The sequence below is a fragment of the Elephas maximus genome, chromosome 7 (genome assembly GCF_024166365.1).
Source record: "Elephas maximus indicus isolate mEleMax1 chromosome 7, mEleMax1 primary haplotype, whole genome shotgun sequence".
Taxonomy (NCBI): Eukaryota; Metazoa; Chordata; class Mammalia; order Proboscidea; family Elephantidae; genus Elephas; species Elephas maximus.
In genome coordinates, this window is record NC_064825.1 from 48527798 (window position 1) to 48536639 (window position 8842).

The 8842-nt window shown below is 39.5% G+C and overlaps 1 pseudogene; it reads left to right on the plus strand.

Moving 5' to 3' along the window:
• The first annotated feature begins 285 nt into the window (after window positions 1-285).
• On the plus strand, window positions 286-4579 carry LOC126078987 (protein FAM91A1-like; annotated as a pseudogene).
• The last annotated feature ends 4263 nt before the right edge of the window (window positions 4580-8842 follow it).

Here is an 8842-nt window from a genome sequence, read left to right on the forward strand (position 1 = left end):
TGCTGGACCTTTACCATTTATCGGATATTATGTTTTTTTTTTTTTATGGCAAAGGGCCTGAGGATAACATCATTTTCGTATTATACTAGGATTACAGAAGACATTATAAACAATGAAAGAAGTTATGATTCATTGCCCCGTTTTACCGAAGCCAACTGTCTACAGCTTCATGGCATAGAAAGACACCAGGACATTGATCTTATGAATCATTGTAGATCATCAAAAGTTTTTCTTTTGAAATCTGAAGAATGGTCACATATTGGTCATCTTCTATGAATAAAGCCAATGGGAATCACTATGGTGAGTGGTGTGGCTAGTTAGATCACAAAAATGACTTAAGATACACACTTTTCCTGAGAAATGTGTTACTGATAAGATTATTAATTGAGGTCCTCAACTCTCTGGGTCACTAGATTATAATGTGGTACATAGTTTATGTAAAAAAGTATTTTTCAGAATGTACCAATATCTGATGCCCTGTTCCTCTTCACATATATGAAGAAGAACAGGGCATCAGGATTGGAGGAAGACTCATTAACAACCTGTGTTATGCAGATGACACACCTTGTTTGCTGAAAGCAGAGAGGACTTGAAGAACTTACTAATGAAGATCAAAGACCACAGCCTTCAGTGTGGACTACACCTCAACATAAAGAAAACAAAAATCCTCACAACTGGACCAATAAGCCACATCATGATAAATGGAGAAAAGATTGAGGTTGTCAAGGATTTCATTTTACTTGAGTCCACAATAAACATCCATGGAAGCAGCAGTCAAGAAATCAAAAGAAGCATTGCATTGGGCAAATCTGCTGCAAAGGACCTCTTTAAAATGTTGAAGAGCAAAGATGTCACCTTGAAGACTAAGGTGCGCCTTACCCAAGGCATGGCATTTTCAATCACATCGTATTCATGTGAAAGCTGGACAGTGAATAAGGAAGACCAAAGAAGAATTGACGGCTTTGAATTGTGCTGGCGAAGAATGTTGAATATGCCATGGACGGCCAAAAGAACGAACAAATCTGTCTTGGAAGAAGTACAACCAGAATGCTCCTTAGAAACAAGGATGGTAAGACTGCGTCTTACATAATACTTTGGACATGTTGTCAGGAGGGATCAGTCCCCGGAGAAGGACATCATGCTTGGTAAGGTACAGGGTCAGCGGAAAAGAGGAAGACTCTCAACGAGATGGATTGACACAGTGGCTGCAACAATGGGCTCAAGCATAACAATTTTAGGGATGGTGCAGGACCAGGCAGTGTTTCTTTCTATGGTACATAGGGTTGCTATGTGTCAGAACTGACTCGATGGCACCTAACAACAACAACAACCAATATCTGATGACAAGTGTATTCCTCCTCTTGAAAGTTCTGTAGTGAATTGAGTACAAGCTGATTAGTTGATTACTTTAAAACTTTACATTTCTTTCAGTAGTGGAGCATACTAATTTTGCAGAGCTTGCAGATGTCCTTGAGATAGGCTTATCACGGGCTAAGAATGCTGTTTTCAGGTATTGCCATTTGGATTTTGTCCCTAAGAAAAGACAAGTAATAAAATTGGATTAACTTCATTCATCATGGTGGAATGTTCTATCTATAAACAAATTTAAAGGTCTTTTTTTTTTTTTTTTTAGATTTACAAAAGATCATGGGATCATAGGATGGCAGGGAAAGTAGATGTCCTGCACAAGAAGCTTTGTTGGTGTCATGGATTGACTTATGCCCCCCAAAAATGTGTATCAATTTGGCTAGGCCATGATTTCCATTATTGTGTGATTGTCCTCCATTTTGTGATCTGATGTGATTATCCTATGTGTTGTAAATCCTAACCTCTATGATGTTAACTATGTTAAGTGTATATGAAAGCTGGATAGTGAATAAGGAAGATGGAAGAAGAATTGACACCTTTGAATTATGGTGTTCGTGAAAAATATTGAATAGACCATGGACTGCCAGAAAAATGAGAAAATCTGTCTTGGAAGAAGTACAGCCAGAGTGTTCCTTAGAAGCAAGGATGGTAAAACTTCATCTCACGTACTTTGGACATGTTATCAGGATGGACCAGTCCCTGGAGAAGGACATCATGCTTGGTAAAGAGTCAGTGAAAAAGAGGAAGACCCTCACACGAGATAGACTGAGACAGTGGCTGCAACAATGGGCTCAAGGACAACATCGATTGTGAGGATGGCGCAGGACCGGCATGTTAATGAGGCAGGACTCAATTTACAGGTTGTATCTTGAGTAAATCTCTTTTGAAATATAAAAGAGAGAAGCGAGCAGAGAAGAGATGGACCTCACACCACCAAGAAAGAAGCACCAGGAGTGAAACATGTCCTTTGGACTTGGGTCCCTGTGCTGAGAACCATCTAGATCAGGAGAAGATTGATGACAAGGACCTTCCACCAGAACCAACAGAGAGACAGAGCTTTCCCCTGGAGCTGTCACCCTGGATTTGGATGTCTAGCCTCCTAGACTGTGAGAGAATAAATTTCTGTTTGTTAAAGCCATCCACTTGTGGTATTTCTGTTATAGCAGCACTAGATAACTAAGACAGTCTGCTACTGTTACAAATAGTCAAGATCCAACTGACACAGCCAATATATGCAATTTGAGTCTGTCTACTCTCTACAGGATACGCAAAGGATATATTGCTTTCCTATATGATTCTACTCTTGCCTTTTCAATGATGAGAGATCTTTCATCAAGCAAAGTCACGCAGTCACAATGTTCAAATTTGAAAACTCTTAGATGAGTCTCTGACAGCTTCCTTATAGAACTATAAAAGGCTCAGAACACTGGTGATGGAGAAGGGCAGAGATATTTTGATCATGCACTTACTCTGAGAAACACAATACTGTTTCTGCATCAAAACAAAAATATAATTGCACAACTACACAACTAGAACAACCCAATTATGGTTTTCCTCTGAATCTCTTACACTTGTGAAAGCCTTCTTGATTTGGACCCCGTGGCTTGCAGCAGAGTTCTAAACAAAAATTCCACATTGTTTGTTTCCATGGCTCCTCCTCTCATGGATAAAATCCAGCCCATGAGCAATTGTCCTACTTGGCACATTAGACTAGCTATCCCAGAAGTCAGTGCCATCTGGTTTAAACTGCACATTTACCGTATTATTGTGCAAGGAGCCCCATTTCTTTTGCTGTCTGATTGAATTGTGTCCCACCAAAATTTGTTAAAGTCCTAAACCCTGGTACCTGAGAATGCGACCTTGTTTGGAAACAGGGTCTTTGAATATGTTATTAATTAACACAAGGTCATACCTGAGTAGATTAGGTCCTAATCCAATCTGAGTGGTATCCTTAAAGAGACAGAGAGATAATTCCTCCCAGGAAAAAACTGTGTACTTGGGCAGAGAGGTGGAGAGCTGATCCCAGTGTCTGAGTAGGCTGAGCAGCAACTCCTAGGGTCTCAGTGACTGAGGCTAAGCAGCTCTGTCTCTGACTAAGACCTTCATGACATCGGCTGCAGCTCTTTACCGTAGGTTGTGGCCAGCGCCTAGTGACCACAGAATTACGCTGCAGCTGCAAGCCAAGGAACAGCCAGGGCTACTAGAAGCCAGGAGAGACAAAAAAAAAAAAAAATGGGTCTTTCCCTAGAGCCTTCAGAGAGAACATGGCTCTGCTGACACTCTAAATTAGGACTTCTAGCCTCCAGAATTGTGAGACAATACATTTCGGTTGTTTAAAGTCACCCACCTTGTGGAACTTTCTTGCGGCAGCTCTAGGAAACTAATACACTATCTAAAGGTATAAGACTTCAAAAACTGTCAGATCTATTACAGAGCTGTTATTGAATATTAATTTCTTGGGGTCATGATCCTGAAGTAGTTCCTACTTCAGATATGTTCACCATGTTGAATGATGGGGAGAAACTGTTCATATTATCTTTTCCATTTGATGAAACAGAACTAAAAGGAGAGTTTGCTCACGTCAATATAGGTGTTAAGAAAGCATTGCAAATATTAAGGAACAAAGTGGGCTTGCAGAATTTCTGTGAATAGGTCACCACGTTGTCTTTTTTTTTTTTAATTGTACTTTAGATGAAGGTTTCAGAACAAACTAGTTTCTCATCAGTACACACATTGTTCTACGACATTGGTTAACAACCCCCGACACGTCAACACTCTCCCTTCTCAACCCTGGGTTCCCTATTATCAGCTTTCCTGTTCCCTCCTGCCTTCCAGTCCCTGCCCCAGGGCTGGTGCACTGTTGTCCACTTTTAGTCGACTTGCAAACAGAAAACCGGATGCTTCGATGCTTCGGATAAGAAAGGAGAACCTGATTTGACTTCTGGCTCAGAGTAAACAGGGGTACAAAATCATTTGAAACAGTCATTGAGGAAGCAACTATGGGTTCAACAACAAAACAAAACTTGGCTGTTGCCACAATAGAAGCAGCCTAGGTTCCTCTTGAGCTGTGCTTTGGAATCCCACTGTTTCATTTTAATGAAACCAGAAAGTTTGTAGGAAAATTGCTACACGCATCCTTTAAAAACTTTTATTCCAGTAGAAACCTGTATGTTCTAAATTTTGTCCACTCACTCTAGGAAGGTGTTTCAACACTGCACGCTCACGCTAAGGCCTGTTTTGTGAGTTTGCTTTCACTTCCTGCAAAGAACAATATTTAGAACTGGTATCTTATCAGAAGTAGACAGCCACCTTCCTCTCTTCTCACTGCTTCATTTGCAGTAATTTGATTTCATCATTTGTCATTCATATTTCGTGTCTTTTTTTCTTTCTTAAAGTTAGCTTTATAGTGCCAGTCACTAAAAAACATCCTGCTGTTGCAGAATAACTTAGGCTTAAATGATGTTAAAATTTGCTGTGTTGTAGTTTGGAGTCTTGTTTATTATGTTATTGTTGTTAATTGCCATCATTTCCATTCCCACTCATGATGACCCCATGTGTGCAGAGTAGAACTGCTCCATAGGGTTTTCAAGACCTTGACCTTTCGGTCACCAGATCACCAGGTCAGTTTTCTGAGGCGCCCCTGGATGGGTTCCAATGCTCAACCTTTCAGTGAGTACTCCAGTGCTTAACTATTTCATCACCTAACTACTCCTCTTGCTTATTATATCACATCCTAATGCAACAAAAAGCTTCTTAGCCATCACCACTGCATTTTTATCGAGATAATATGCATTTCCTTTCTAAACCTAAAGATATACTTTATAGGCTTTATGATAACCATTGACATTTATAAGCAGTCTCTGAATACTGCAATGGTGATTTTCTGTGTTTATCAAACATAAATCTTGTTTACTTTTATATTTTGTTACCTACACTTTTGGGCATGATGGAAAGAGATTTAACTCTTCTGGTGAAAAGGCTCTTTGATACTGAAGTTGTAAAATATAAAACAATAAACATTAAGTATTGAGAGATGATATGATGAGGCATTAAGAATTCCTGTAGAGACTATGGCTTAAGGGGACTTCTAAGTCAATTGGCAAAATAAATTCTATTAAGAAAACATTCTGCATCCCACTTTGAAGTGTGGCATCTGGGGTCTTAAATGCTAAAAAGCGGCCATCTAAGATGCATCAATTGGTCTCAACCCACCTGGATCAAAGGAGAATGAAGAACACCAAGGTCACATGATAACTATGAGCCCAAGAGACAGAAAGGGCCACATGAACCAGAGACTTACATCATCCTGAGACCAGAACTAGATGGTGCCCGGCCACAACCGATGACTGCCCTGACAGGGATCACAACAGAGAACCCCTGAGGGAGCAGGAGAACAGTGGGATGCAGACCCCAAATTCTCATAAAAACACCAGACTTAATGGTCTGACTGAGACTAGAAGAATCCTGGCGGTCATGGTCCCCAAACCTTCTGTTGGCCCAGGACAGGAACCATTCCCGAAGACAACTCATCAGACATGGAAGGGACTGGACAATGGGCTGGAGAGACATGCTGATGAAGAGTGAGCTACTTGTATCAGGTGGACACTTGAGACTGTGTTGGCATCTCCTGTCTGGAGGGGAGATGGGAGGGTAGAGAGGGTTAGAAACTGGCAAAATGGTCACAAAAGGAGAGACTGGAAGGAGGGAGCAGGCTGACTCATTAGGGGGAGAGTAAATGGGAGTATGTAGTAAGGTGTATATAAGTTTATATGTGACAGACTAACTCGATTTGTAAACTTTCACTTAAAGCACAATAAAAATTATTTTAAAAAAAAGAATTCCTGTAGATATCTATAAATTATGCATATCAGTTGAACATTTTTGAAGATATTCAAATAAGCGTAGTTATGTATAATTTAACCTTGCTTTGTAAAGTCTTAACTCAGGCTATAAAGATTCACTGATATTTCATGAGAAGCTTTAGAAAACATTCTTCTTTATGCATTTAGAATTTATCCAAAGTGCAATGTGCAGTCCTTGAAAGGACGTTAACATGGTATGATTTGCATTTTGTTTTGGGGAATTTTTTTTTTTTTTTTTGGTAACCTCTTTGTTGAGATAAAATGCACACACATACAATTCATCTATTTAAAGTGTACAATTCAATGGCTTTTCCTCTATTCAGAGTGGTGCAATCATCACAATCAATTTAAAGCATTTTCATCACCCCTAAAAGAAACCCTGTATCCTTTAGCTGTTACCCCCAACCCCTTCATTCCCTTCAGCCCAAGGCAATTATTAATCTACTTGGTGTCTCTGTTGATTTGCCTAGTCTGGACAATTTATATAGATTCAATCATAATATGTGGTCTTTTATGACTAGCTTCTTTCACTTGGCATCATATTCTCAAGGTTCATTCATGTTGTAGCTATGGATCAGTATTCATTCCTTTTTATTACCAAATAATATTCCATCGTATGGCTATACACTTTTATTTACATTTTATTCATCCAGTCATTGCTGGACAGGCATTGTGTTGTTTCCATTTTTGGCAAACATTCTTTTTTTTTTTTTAACTTTTATTGAGCTTCAAGTGAACGTTTACAAATCAAGTCAGACTGTCACATATAAGTTTATATACACCTTACTCCACACTCCCACTTGCTCTCCCCCTAATGAGTCAGCCCTTCCAGTCTCTCCTTTCATGACAATTTTGCCAGCTTCCAACTCTCTCTATCCTCCCATCCCCCCTCCAGACAGGAGATGCCAACACAGTCTCATGTGTCCACCTGATACAAGTAGCTCACTCTTCATCAGCATCTCTCTCCTACCCACTGTCCAGTCCTTTCCATGTCTGACGAGTTGTCTTTGGGAATGGTTCCTGGCCTGGGCCAACATAAGGTTTGGGGACCATGACAGCCTGGATTCCTCTAGTCTCGGTCAGACCATTAAGTCTGGTGTTTTTATGAGAATTTGGGGTCTGCATCCCACTGTTCTCCTGCTCCCTCAGGGGTTCTCTGTTGTGCTCCCTGTCAGGGCAGTCATCGGTTGTGGCCAGGCACCAACTAGTTCTTCTGGTCTCAGGATGATGTAAGTCTCTGGTTCATGTGGCCCTTTCTGTCTCTTGGGCTCTTAGTTATCATGTGACCTTGGTGTTCTTCATTCTCCTTTGATCCAGGTGGGTTGAGACCAATCGATGCATCTTAGATGGCCGCTTGTTAGCATTTAAGACCCCAGACGCCACACTTCAAAGTGGGATGCAGCAAACATTCTATTTTTGAACAATGTTTATATATGGACTTTGTTACTTGCTTTTGGTTTTTCATGTCATAGGATCTTTATGGGAAAATATAATTTTTCCACTTTGGCATTATGGCATTGCATCTTTTCACCCAGATTTAAGAATTTTTGTTTAGTTGCTGTACCAAATAATATAAAATTGAATTTGATGTTTGCAAACCAAGGATTGTGGTTTTTGTTAGAATTACACATGAGAAGCATCAAGCGTATGTTTCCATATCAAAACTCTAGTGATAAATCTGCTATGAAGACATAATATTAGGTAATCTGGATCTTCAATTTTGCTAGCCTAATTTTAAAGATAAACTGAATGATTTCAAAGTTTTTCTTGAGTCACTGGTTCTTTTCCTACCTTAAATGTTAATTAGAAGTAATTGGAATCACTTTTAAGATTTTTCAAGTTATCCTTAGGAAGTTTGTGTCGTGTTACAGTTTAATGTGGTTCTTCTATCAGGTAATTGTTTGCTCATTTAGAACTGTAACCAAATTGGCCAAAAAAAGATATGTAGAAAACCAGGAATCTTGAAATGTTATTTTCAAGATTCTTAAATATTTTCCTAAATATTTTTGCTGATGATCTTTTGTTCTAGAATTGTTTTTTAAAAAACTGTTAACATAACCATGTGTGTCGCTGAGTCGGAATAGACTCGATGGCACTGTTTTTTTTGTTGTTGTTGTTATGAAAAAAAAAAATTTTTTTTTTTTTATAGAACTGAATATTTTGGACCAGGTTATCTGTGGCACAGAGTCCTTGGGTAGCACAAACAGTTAAACACTCAACTAGAGCCGAAAGGTTGGCAGTTCAAATCCACCCAGAGGTGCCTCAGAAAACAGGCCTCGTGGTCTGCTTCCGAAAGACTACAGCCAGTGAAAACCCTATGGAGCCCTACTCTGAAACAATGAGGTCACTGTGAGTCAGAATCAATAGCAACTGCTTTGTTTTGTGTGTGTGTGTGTGTGTGGCCCAGTTTGGGGTAAATGTAGTTTAGTTTTCTGCTTTGTCCTACATGAGCTAGAAATTAAGTGCATGTTATGTTTGTCTGTAGCATTACTGTGATCTGACTGGCTCTATCAAAAAAAAAAACTTATTCTAACATAATTTCTGAAGCAATCTGTGCTGGGTCCTGGTGATCTCCACTCTCCTTTTTAAGTATCCAAACATCATCCTTTTAC